Here is a 13,222-nt window from a genome sequence, read left to right on the forward strand (position 1 = left end):
GACAAACTCACCATTTGAAAGATAAGGACAAAACAAGAAGAGGCAATTCACAAAAGAACTTCAAAGATCCAATGAATACACAAAGATGTTATTTAATCTCTTTTGTAACTCAAGAAGCACAAATGAAAGAAAAATATGTTTATCTGTTAGATGAGCAATGATTTTAAAGGTTAACAGCTTCTGGGAAAGAGGGGGAAATCCATGCACGTTTGCATAATTCCTTTCGCTGACCAAAACAGAACCAAAATTAGAGAAGGAAACCCCTGTGCAAATAGCCACATCTCACAGCACTGATGCCAACGAATAAGTCTCAGATACAATGAGGTATGCATCATCGTTAAAGAGGATGTCCAAATCTGCCATGCATCTCCTCTAATCTCAAACAGATTCAGTTTCGGCAAATTGAGTGGGTCCTGAAGAACAATTCCATAATCAATCACTAACTTGAAAACATGAGTCCTTAAAGGCATAGCAGTCAGACTTATGGAGGAAGCAGACAGCATTCTACTTGGTACATATCTCCCTATCACAGTCTGGCAAAGAAGACTTATAAAGAAAAGCTCATGATGTTTAAGGTGGGGATATTTCTTCTAGTTTCCATGAGGACAGAGTTTCCATAAATCTTCCTAGCATCTTGCCCCTCTACCCCTTAAGTGAGAAACCTGACTGGCAAGTTCACCATGGTCCACATTTTTTGATTGGGCAGAGCTAATTTACCGAAAGTCTTAGGTAAGTATGTCTATTACAAAGACCCAAAGTTTCCCTTGGTTGGGTTATTCCAGGCCTGGGCTGGGGAACAGACATATTAGAAGACCACCTATACCATAAATATCTTCCAACAGCTCTCTCAACAGTAAAGCTGATATTTTATCTCCATCTGCCTAAGCTCCTTTGACCACATCTGAAATGGTTCCAATCTCAGGAGAGAACAAAAGAGCCAAGAGGTATCATGCACTTGGCTCCCTAAAACTTACAGTTGCCATGACATTTTTTATTTTCCTTGCCAGGAGCCAAAGCATGGCTGTAGAGAAACAGAAAGAGTAAGCTAGTGGTCAACCCTGCATAGCAGACTGAAGTAGATCAATCAGAGATATGTCAGCATTGATCTGCCTCCAGAATGAATGTTTACCATATGCTGTGGGAACCTGCTTAGAGAGAGCATATGACAACTGTGTCACCAAGCAGCCAGTTTAAAGAAGAGAGATCACATCAATGTGTTCAGTCTCTTGTCTCAGCCTCTAGGCAGCTATTCCAATGGCTTATGCCATTCTTGGGTAAAGAGCAGGCCAGAACACAACTTTTCAACAATAAATATAACATAAAAAAATAGGACTGCAAAAAAGGAGGAGGGATCATAATGTGAAAGAGAGAAAATAACCCACACATTTGGAGAACTGCTTCATAAAATAGAATTTTAAAGAAAAACTGCTTTGCATCAAATAAATAGAACATAACTCCATAAAACAGATTTTTAAAAAGAGCTGAAAGAAACAAAAGATAAAAAGAAAAAGAGAGAAAAAATACCACAGTACTTGAAATCATGTTAGAAACAACTCCAAGTAGAGAAGATACTTCAGAAAACCAAGTTAATAATATGGATGACAAGCCAGGGAAAATCATTCAGAATGAACATGACAAAGGTGGTTAAGAGTCTAACAAAGTAGTCAGAACAAAGATAGATTTGTAAGATAAACAACTGAAATCTAACATAAGTAATATTCTTAGACAAACAATATGGAACAGCCAAAATATTCAAGGATTTAGAGGTGAAAAACTGAAAGGTCTTGTCATGTATCAGGAAAAATTAACAGGAAATGATCAAAATTTAAGATATATTATGGAGTGTTGCCAAATATTAAGGATAAAAAAAAGATGCTTTTAGCATCTAGAAGAAACAGGGCCACCTACAAATTAAATAATTTATGCTGGCCTCAGACATCTCCTCAGCAACATTAGACAATGGATACAAGTGATTTCTGTGTACAATGTGAAGTGAAAAAGAATATGACATGAGGGCTCCTGGGGGCTCAATCAGTTAAGCGTATGCCTTCAGCTCAGGTCATTATCCCAGGGTCCTGGGATGGAGCCCCATGTCGGGCTCCCTGCTCAGTGGGGAGCCTGCTACTCCCTCTCCTTCTGCTGCTTCCTCTGCTTGTGATCTCTTACTCTCTCTGTTAAATACCTAAAATATTAAAAAAAAAAAAAAAAAAAAACGAATATGACATGTAATTTTCTACTTAGTGAAATATAATTTTAATGGATATTTAAAATTCCATTTAATGGATGTATTATAATTTACTAAAATGGTCTACTATTGATGGATATTTAGATGGTTTCTGGAATATTATTACACCATGCTGAATAAAAAATAAGAATAAACATATGTGTATTATTTAAAATACATGCAAGTTTATCTATAAGATAAAATCCTGCAAGTATATTGGCTGAATCAAAGGGTATATACATTTAACATTTTTCATTTTCCTAAATTGTCCTCCATAAAGATTATACTGATTTTTATGCCCACCAGTAATGGAGGAAAGTGCTTGTTCACTGCAACTCAGCACACTGTTATTAAATTTCTGATCTTCCTCAACCTTATAGATAAAAATTATTTTACGGTAACCTAATAATTTGGAATTATCTTACCATATTTTTAAAAAGATTTATTTATTTATTTGAGAGAGAGCACGCACATGAGCGGGGGCAGAGCCAGAGAGAGAAGGAGAGAGAAAATCCTTAAGCGGGGGCAGAGCCAGAGAGAGAAGGAGAGAGAAAATCCTTAAGCCCTGACTCCCCAGTGAGTGCAGAGCCTGACATGGGGCTGCAACTCACAACTCCAAGATCATGACCTGAGCCACAACCAAGAATCGGACGCTTAACTGACTGAGCCACCTGGGCACCCCATCTTACCATATTTCATCCACTGAAGACACCATCATTTGAAAGGTACACCATTATTTTATATACCTCTATTTAAGAAAAAGATCTATAAAGTAAACTGTTTCAAATCATTAATTTCCAAATACATAAAAAATTCAGATTTCAGAAATAATTTCAGAGATGTGAAAATATGAACAGGTGCTTCTTAGAATCAATGAGATATGATATATAAGAAAGGCTGAGTATCTGGAAAGGTCTTTTAAATATGCAAGGATCAGGAATACAGCACATACAAATGCCTCCCAGAACAAATAAGCAAAACAACTAAATTATTTGAAGCTACAATCCATACAACTAAAATGTATTTTTTTAAAGTTCTTTTTTAAGATTTTATTTATTTATTTGAGAGAAAGAGAGAGAGAGAGCACAAGTGGCGGAGAGGCAGGTAGAGAGGGAAAAGCAGACTCCCCACTGAGCAGGGAGCCTGACATGAGGCTCGATCCCAGGACCTGAGCTGAAGGCAGATGCTTAACCAACTGAGCCATGCAGAAGCCCCTAAAATGTCTTTAAAAATGAAGAATTTATGGGATGCCTGGGTGGCTCAATCCGTTAAGCCACTGACTCTTGATTTGGGCTCAGGTCATGATCTCAGGGCTGTGGGATGGAGCCCTGTGTCCAGCTCCACTCATCATGGAGTCTCTCTGCCCCTCCCCCTGCTGGTGCTCTCTCTCTCCCAAATAAATAAAATTAAATCTTTAAAAAAAAAAACAAAACACTACTAAATCAGACAAAAGACTTCAAAAAGATAGGGCTTGTTCTCGGATAGGAAGACTCAATAAAACAAAGAGTTCATTTTTCTCTAGATTAATCTATGCATTCAATGTAATCTAAATCATTACCAAGAGGTTGTCTGCAATTCTTTTTAAAAGACAAATGGAGTCTAAAATTCACTGGGAAGGGACGCCTGGGTGGCTCAGTCAGTTGGGCGTCTGCTTTCGGCTCAGGTCATGATCCCGGGGTCCTGGGATCGAGTCCCGCATCGGGCTCCCTGCTCCACGGGGGGCCTGCTTCTCGCTCTGCCTCTGTCTCTCTGCCTCTCATGAATAAATAAATAAAATCTTTAAAAAAAAAAAATTTAAAAAATTAAAAAAAATAAAATTCACTGGGAAAACAACTGTAAGAATACCAGAAAAAAAAAATCTGGAAAATAAGAATAATAAAAATCTTTTTAAGCAGTATTAATTCAGTCAGCATTATACTGGTCTTCCATATCCACTTCAGAAAGTTGCAAGAGAACATTAATTCCATCCTAACAATGAGAATAAGCTAGATAACCTACAAAATTTAGTGTTTTTTTAAAGCCCATCAGAGGGCCGAGGATGCAGGAAAGCTAATGATCTAAAATCCAGAAAAGGACTAGCCTTACCTAGGACTGCAGAGACCCCTGGCTGCTTTCATATTTTTTTTTTTTTTTAAGATTTTATTTATTTATTTGACATAGAGAGAGCGAACAAGCAGTGGGAGCGGCAGGCAGGAGAGGGAAAAGCAGGCTCCCCACTGAGCAGAGAGCCTGACATGGGGCTCAATCCCAGGACCCTGATATCATGACCTGAGCCAAAGGCAGATGCTTAACGACTGAGCCACCCAGGCGCCCCCCTGGCTGCTTTCATCTTTGGCAGAGCACCAGGAGGAAGAGGCAGCTGCTTCACAAAATAATGGAAGGCAAAAGATAAGCAAACTGTATCTTTAAGTCCTGAAATAAAAGTTGGCCAACAATTCTATATCCGATAAAAATATCCTTCAAAAATGAAAGCAAAATAAAATTTCATACAAATAAAGATGAAAGAATTTGTGCCACATTGACCTGCACTACAAACAAATCTAAATATTCTTTAGGGTAAAGGAAAATAACACATAGAATCTCAGTTCTACAGGATGCAAGAGAGAAATCAAAAAGGGTAAATAGGATTTCTCTTTCTGCTACTTCATTATTGATGTACAGAAATGCAAAAGACTTCTGTGCATTGATTTTTATATCCTACGACTTTGCTGAATTCCTGTATCAATTCTAGCAATTTTCTGGTGGAGTCTTTCAGCTTTTCTATATAGATGTCATCTACAAAGAATGAAAATTTGACTTCTTCCTTGCTGATTTGGGTATCTTTTATTTCCTTTTGTTGTCTGATTGCTGAGGCTAGGACTTTCAGTACTGTTATTAACAACAGTGGTGAGAGTGAACATTTCAGTCTTGTTCCTGACCTTAGGGGAAAAGCTCTCAGTTTTTCCCCATTGAGGATGATATTAGCTGTGGGTCTTTCATATATGGCCTTTATGATGTTGAGTTATGTTCTTTCTATCCCTACTTTCTTGAGGACTTTTTAAAAAGATTTTATTTATTTATTTGAGAAAGAGTGACAGAGATATGAGAAAGAGCACGAGCAGGGGTGAGGAGGAGAGGGAGAAACAGGCTCCCCACCTAGCAGGGAGTGGGATGTGGGGCTCAGGACCCTGGGATCATGACCTTAAGCCCAAGTCAGACATTTAACCGACTGAGCCACCCAGGTGCCCCCTCCCCCTTTTTAAAGATTTTATTTATTTGAGAGAGACAGATACCGATAGAGAACACGAGCAGGGAGAAGAGGGAGAAGCATTTTCTTGAGGATTTTTTATCAAGAAAGGATGGTATTTTGTCAAATGTTTTTCTTCATCTATTGAGAGGATCATATGATTCTTATCCTTTCTTTTATTAATGTGGTGTTTCACACTGATTGATTTGTGGATATTGAAACACCCCTGCAGCCCAGGAATAAATCCTACTTAGTCAGGTTGAAAAGATGTGCTATATATACACAACAGAATATTACTCAGCCATCAAAAAGAATGAAATCTTGCCATCTGCAGTGACGTGGATGGAAACTAGAGTATATTATGCTAAGTGAAATAAGTCAGTCAGAGAAAGACAAATACCATATGATTTCACTCCTATGTGGAATTTAAGAAACAAAACAGATGAGCATAGGGGAAGGAAAGGAAAAATAAAATAAGATAAAAACAGAGAGGGAGGCAAACCATAAGAGACTCTTAAATATAGGGAAAAAACTGAGGGCTGCTGGAGGGGAGATGGGTGGAGGGATGGGGTGATTGGGTGATGGGCATTAAGGAGGGCACTTGATGTAATAATGAGCACTGGGTATTATAAGCAACTGATGAATCATGAAATTCTATCCCTGAAACTAATACTACACTATATGTGAACTAACTTGAATTTAAATAAAATCTTGAAAAAACAAAAAGGGTATATATGTTGATAAATACACAGGAATTTTTAAACATTTTAAACATTACATATACACATGCATCTTTAAATTTCACTAAAAGATTGATTTTTTAAATTAAAAGTAATAAAAATATAGAGCACATGTAGAAGTAAAATATATAGACTATATAATAAGCAGATATATAGAAGTAAAATAAGAGCACAAAAGGTGAGAAGATGGTATTGCAAGTATAAAGGGTAATATTCTTACGCTGTTCATGAAGTACTAGAATATGTTTGAAAATCAGCCATGATAAAATTCAAGACACATATGTAATCAATCTCTAATACCACCAATAAAAAAATAACACGAAGGGACAAAACTAAAAAGATAGGTGAAAAAATGTTTTTCTAAAAAATCAATTCACCCAAAAAGAAGGCAGGGCAAGAGGACCAAAGAGTAAATGAAAAAATGGAAAAAGGACACCAATATGCTTAATCCAAACACAGAAAAAAGTTATAAAACTATAAATGGACTATATACCACTATTAAAACACAGAGATTGTTGTGAGACTGGATAAACAACTTCAGCCCAATGTATGTAGTCTATAAGAAACACATTTTAAACATAAACACACAGATGAGTTAAAAGGAAAAAGCAAGGGGCAAACATCAAGCTTATATTAATGTCAGAACAGGCTTCCATGTAAAAAGTATTTTCAGGGATAGAATGGGCATCTCATAATGATAAAAGGGTCAATTTGGCAAAAAAGACAAAGGTATCTTAAAAGTGTATCTGATTAATAACACTACCAAATAGAAGGAAAAAACCTGACAGAGCTGAAAGGAGAAATAGACAAATCTACAATAATAGAGACTTGAGACTTAGCACTCCTCCCAGAGTAACTGACAGAATAAGGAGACATTAAAAATGTGAAGATAAAAGGCTTGAGCAACACTCTCAACCAGCTTCCCTAACTGACATTTAGACTACTCTACCCACCACCAGTAGAATACACATTTTTCCCAGTGGGTAAATGGAACATTGACCAAGAAAGACCATAGGTTAGGCAAGAAAAAAAAAAAAAAAAAAAAAAAACCAACTCAATAAATTTAAAGGTATTGAAATAATACATATTTTCTGACCACAACATCGCTAATTTAGGAATCAACAGCAATGATCTACCTAAAAAATTCTAAAATATTTGGAAATAAAATAACACACCTAAATAAATAATGGATCAAAGAAATCACAAAGATTTTAAAATATCTTTAAATGATAATGAAAACATTCCAAATTTGTGGGATCTAGCTAAGCATGCTTAGAGGAAAACTTACAGCTTTAAATGCTTATATAAAAGGAAAAGAAGATAGAAAATCAATTATTTATGTTTCCAACTTAACAAGTTAGAAAAAGAGGAGCAAATTAAACCCAAATTAAAAGAAACAAAATTAGAGTAGAAATCTGAAACAGAAAACAGACATATAGAGAAAATCAACAAAGTCAAAAATTTTAAATATAGTACGTAGCACACATGAAATCACAAAGTCAGACAGTGTAAACAAAACAATTTCTATCATGTTTTATATCTGATAAATTTTGATATTTGGTACTAGTTCAGTCACTGGTATAAATTTTATTAATTGCTTCATGATAAATATTTCTAATAAAAATGTGGTTTCCTAGTTTTTCCACCAGCCTCATGTTGGCACCAGTCTCATGTTTGCAGCTTTCCCACTTTGGACTGGCTGAGCTCTGAACACTCATTTAACTCTGAAATTATAATGATTTGTCTGGCAATTATAATCACTTATAATTAGAGCAATGTCTTGCACGTAGTTATTTCAATGGCTAGATGCACAATCATTCTGCACTATTAAATACAGAAATTTCAAAGAATATTGGTAATGCTGGGCACAGATAAATATAAAACGATTAAAATTTTTCATCATATAAAAAGTATATACATACCATTAGTTGTTTATTTGGCCAATACATGTGTAATTAACTCCTACTAAAGGATGAGGCACCTGTGGCTACTCCATAAATATTGATGTTAAGATGATGAAAGTAATATCGCCTTACAGTAAGTTGCCTAAGTCTAAACCAAATAAATCAATACATAAATGCTTAGAGAAAATCCAAAACCATGGATAAACGTGATCTTCCCAATAAGCTATTTTACAGTGACCCATAGTTTATAAGAGGGTTTGGGCTCTGCGCATTAACAACATCTATTACATGAAAAATAATCCCACCCCCTCTACTGGCAAACCCACAGTATCGCGGGTTGGTTGCCAGGTCGGATTTTTTTCCCTCTCCATCTTTCTCAGAGCATCAGGTATCTGACCATTGACATCATCTGGGCACCCGACCAGGTGATCCGCGTTTCCACGAGCCGGATCGGTGCACGGGGCTGGGTTCATGGCCTCAGGCCGCAGGATTTGTGCGCGGAAGCCCTCGGGAGCTCGGCCATTCCGCAGCTCGCCTCAAACCGCACATTTACTTATGTTTTGTTTTTAGCAAACGCTTGCCACTTCGTTTCTAAAGAAGGCATTTCCATTACTAAATAATGACATAAAAATAAGCACAACAGAAAAAAGGAGGTCAGCAGGGAAAGCACCTAAGGGCTGGGAACATCTGCTTCTAATGGAAGCGAGCTCCACCTTCGAAAGAAATCACCCAAACAAGCCTCAGGCTACTGCGCACGTTCGCTAGCGGGGCCGGCGTGAAGGGAAGCTCCTTTGGTTAGGAGAGGACCCAGCCTCCCTAAAAACCACTCCTGGCCCGTTCTGCCCCGGGGAGCTCCGACCCGGACCTCGTCCGGCGGGAGGCCGCAGGGAGCGGCCAGGCCCTGAGAGACCGCGTGCGCGCGTGGCGTGCGCCTCCCGCCGCGCCTCCACCTCAGGGCGTCGCCACGGGAACCAAGGGTTTGGCCTCCGGCCGGGAGGCCGGGGCAGGGCGCGGCCCGACCGCCGCCCGGAGGGAGGGGGGCCGCGGGAGGCCGCAGACTCTCACCGCGACGCTGAAGCCGCGACGCACCGGTCCTCCGCCACCTCGGGTCGCGCCTGGCTGCGCGGAGGTCCGTCCCGGCACCCGTTCCTGCCGCCGCCGCCGCCCGCGAGCCCCGAGACGCCGCCGGGCCCCTCCCGCAGCCCGTGCCCCTCCGCACCCGTGCGTGGAGGTGTTGGGCTCCGGCTGCGGGAGGCGGGAGATTTAAGCCCGGCGGCCTGGCGCGCGCGGAAGCCGCGCTGCCCTCGGCGTCTCGGTCTGGCGTCCGCGTTCTCGCCCTTTCGGGCTCTAGCCTAACCCCACCGAGGCCCGGCGCTCGGTCCGTTTTCTGATGAACTCCGGGGCCCATTCTGTTCTTCCTTTACCAAATGCCAGGTTATTAAACACGAAAACGGTCAGCACATCAGAATTAAGGAACTGTGTGTGAGACCCCTGAGGCATTCTCGGGTTCCTTTTCTAAGCCCAGCGCCCTCGGGCCGGGTCCCTCCCTGCCTCCTCCGAGCCCGCACCGCACCTGCCAGGCCTTCCGGTGTCACCTCTACCAGGCTAGGAGCTTCTGAGCCTCAGTCATTCCTGAATCCTGGGGCGCGTCTCAGGACCAGTGCCCGCACGCGGTAACTGTACACGTGCTATATTTAACTCTTACCGTAAGGGTTTAAAGAGGATTAGGTTAACAACTGTTAATAACTGACCTCAAATGCACATATACATAACCATAATTTGTGTTCATAAATGAGTCTTCAAGAGTAAAAGGCAAAATTTGAGCCTAAAAACTAAAGAAAAAAATGGAAATAAGACAACAGTAAATTGTTCCTGGTGGAAGATAATTTAAATTCAAAGAACTTTCTTTTTAAAGGTGATTCAAAATATCCTATCACTTTACTAAAGCTTTACAGAATATTAATTACAACTGTGACACAGCCTAGTAAGGAAAAAAGCTTACACTCCAGGTAATAACTAAGTCTGTAAGATCGTGAAAGATGGAGTGAGATTCTAGAATATGATTACAAAGTACTTAACTTAAAAACCTGAAAGTAGTCTTAGAATAGAAAAAGGAATAGGCTATTTATACTAGAGTTAATATGGACTGAAAATAGTGAGAGGTCTTTAGGCCGGGGATTCTTACCCTGAAATATATGGTGTTTCAAAGAAAGGGTGAATACCTAAAATAATATGCAAAATTTTGGCATGGGTCTTCTAAAAATATTTTCTGGAAATGTAACCAAACCCAAGTTCCACTGTCCAAAGCACAGCAAAGCCAATCACTGAGACATCATGTATGAAAGAGAAGGGTTTATTCTAGAGGCAGCCAAAGAAAGATAATAGGGCAAGCTTCAAATCTGCCACTTAGAAGGGGGAGAGAAGTTTTTTTATAACCACAGGGGTTGGGATTACATATATATTGATGAAAAGGATGGTGAAAACTTGTGGTTATTCATGAGGAAAGATGGAGCATGTTTATTGAGCAAACGTAACATACATCCCATACTCACTTGTGTGGAGACTTAAAATGAGGCAAAATTCAGCCCCTGCTGTCAGGCATCTTAGGACAAGGAAAGGGACTATGGGTTTTCTCCAAGAGAGCCCAGATAAACGGAAGGGGGTTTTGGGCTCATTATCTAGGGTAAGGAAGACAGGGCCTTGATGTTCATAGGCTGGAACCTTATCACTGACTTCTAGCCCAGGTCTCCCTAGTGGATTTGTAAACACACAATAGCTGATTAGGGTCTCTGAAAAATAAGCTTTAGATTTCTTAATTTCAACCTCAATCCTATAGGAGACAACCTCAAAGAGTCCACAGCTTTCCTCAGATTCAAGTCCAGATCCTTAGAAGGGTAAGAATTAGCATTTGGCAATAAGGATGACTTCTGTACTTCCTCAGATCTTTCCTCACTCATGATAGGTTTGGCATCCCTCCTAAGGACATACTTCTACTCAACAAATGTAATTATTTTTCTGCCTGCCTTCCTCACTGGATGCTGAGCTCCTCCAAAGTAAACATTTATTCATTTCAGTAGCTTTATCTCTTGAACACAGTGCCTAATACATATTGCATTCTGAATGAGTTTATTCTATCAATAAGTGAACAGAAGCAAAGACAGCTCATTGACAACTGAAGGATACTGTATAAAATATCTAAAAAGAACTGAACACCTTTCTTCCCAAAGAATAAATGATTCTAATATAGTAAGAAAATGACTTTCAGAATGTTACCATGCACACGTTAAGTTTCTTGGGGTATTTTAGAAAATGCTTCTTCCAACAGGATGAAGTTTTGTTTTTTTTTTCAAAGATTTTATTTGTCCATTTGACAGAACACAAGCAGGGTGAGCTGCAGAGGGAGAGAGAGAGAAGCAGGCTCCCTAGTGAGCAGGGAGCCCGATGAGGGGCTCCATGTGGGGCTTGATCCCAGGACCATGGGATCACGACGCAAGCCAAAGGCAGAGGCCCAATCGACTGAGCCACCCAGATGCCCCCCAACAGGATGAAGTTTAACTCAAGAGGATATTAAACATCAGCTCAATCTGAAGCAGAGAAAGGTCCTCCAAGAAATATACCAGAAAGTCGGAGTGACTGTGCGCAAGGCCTGTTGGTTTTGTTTACTTAACTGGGGAAAATTACTGGAGATACACAATGTCTTCAAGCCACCATATAATGTAGCATTTATACATAACCACATTTCCTTCACAGGTGACTAACAAAGGTGGGCAAATGGTGGCAAGGTATAAAAATTGTTTCAGCAAACAAGGTCGAGCTACTGACACTCCTGGGCAGGAATCAGGTTTTCTTAATCAGGTATTTGATATATGTTTGTAGAATGAATCAATGACCTTGTTAGCTGTTGGATTGATAAGAAAATACCTCAATGCCTGTACTAGTCCCTTAACAGATAAATGAGGCACCCAGAGTAGTTAAAATGTCGTGTTTCATAAATAAGCTTTTTTTAGGAAACAAGAATTTAACACTATTAAAATGCTTTTATATGGGAGGATATAATTTCATCTAGAAGTGCAAATATTTATAGAAGTGTTATTTAATTTTCTATCAACAGGTTTATCCTAATATAAAGTGTTTTCCTCCACTGTAGGCTTCTACAAGTGAACTAGAAAAGACAATTAGATGACTTGGAATGTGGGGCTCCACAAATCTGAGACCCAAAGCAATAAACAGCAATGATCTTTTGTACTATCAAGCAAACCTCTTGTTAATCTAAATAAAACTTCAATTGATATTAAAAAACATACTAAGAATTCTACACTTTTTGTTATTTTACTTTTTTTTTTTTTTTAAGATTTTATTTATTTATTTCACAGAGAGAGACAGCGAGAGCAGGAACACAAGCAGGGGGAGCGGGAGAGGGAGAAGCAGGCTTCCCACCGAGCAGGGAGCCCGATGTGGAACTCGATCCCAGGACACTGGGATCATGACCTGAGCCGAAGGCAGACGCTTAACGACTGAGCCACCCAGGCACCCCTTGTGTTAGTTTACTCTTATTAAAGATTAGGGATCTACTGAACCTGATGTCATGGAAATAGCTCCATTTCTTCAAGGTGTTCCACTTTCCTTGTAATCTCTTTGATCTTATCAAGAAAGTCAGAAGTAACAGGTCAGTGGCAGTTAGTAAGGATATGGAGAGCTATCTTCCCAGATGCCTACACTAGTACTTACATATGGCAAGCCAAACATGCTCTCTACCATACTGCATTTTTGTTGATTCTAGTAAGGCTAGAATTAGAGACAGTATTATTAGGATGATTCTTTTAAAATGAAATGTTATAGACCTATAAAAAAAAAATTTCCTCCCCCTGAAACCACTGAACTGAATTTGGTATTAATAATTCCCCAGCATTTGTCTGTACTTCTACTATCCATACAGATTATTTGACAGATTGTACCTAACAAGATCATTTCTCTGTATCTCTAATTACTGACGAATGTATCCTATCTCTATCATTAATTGGCTGTACACCTTCACACAAGGTATTTAAGCTGTCTGGGTTGTGGTTTCCTTTAATAACATGAATAATGTGATAATTCAAATGATATGAATGAGTAACAGGATAATTTC

The 13,222-nt window shown here is 39.3% G+C and overlaps 1 protein-coding gene across 7 annotated transcripts in view; it reads right to left on the reverse strand.

The window, feature by feature from the left end:
• Window positions 1-13,222, reverse strand: part of ICA1L (islet cell autoantigen 1 like) — a 73,834-nt gene that overhangs the window by 56,272 nt on the left and 4,340 nt on the right. For 4 of the 7 annotated variants that reach the window (XM_064586944.1, XM_064586946.1, XM_064586945.1 and 1 more), the window contains exon 1: window positions 9,668-11,052. The exons of 1 other annotated variant lie outside the window; for it this stretch is intronic. The gene's annotated coding sequence lies outside the window, so the exon portion shown is untranslated. 2 more of the 7 variants (XM_064586941.1, XM_064586942.1) reach the window with 2 other exon arrangements.

This window comes from Mirounga angustirostris, unplaced genomic scaffold (assembly GCF_029215605.1).
Source record: "Mirounga angustirostris isolate CCGP_5_RB_7025 unplaced genomic scaffold, mMirAng1.0.hap1 SCAF_3, whole genome shotgun sequence".
NCBI lineage: Eukaryota > Metazoa > Chordata > Mammalia > Carnivora > Phocidae > Mirounga > Mirounga angustirostris.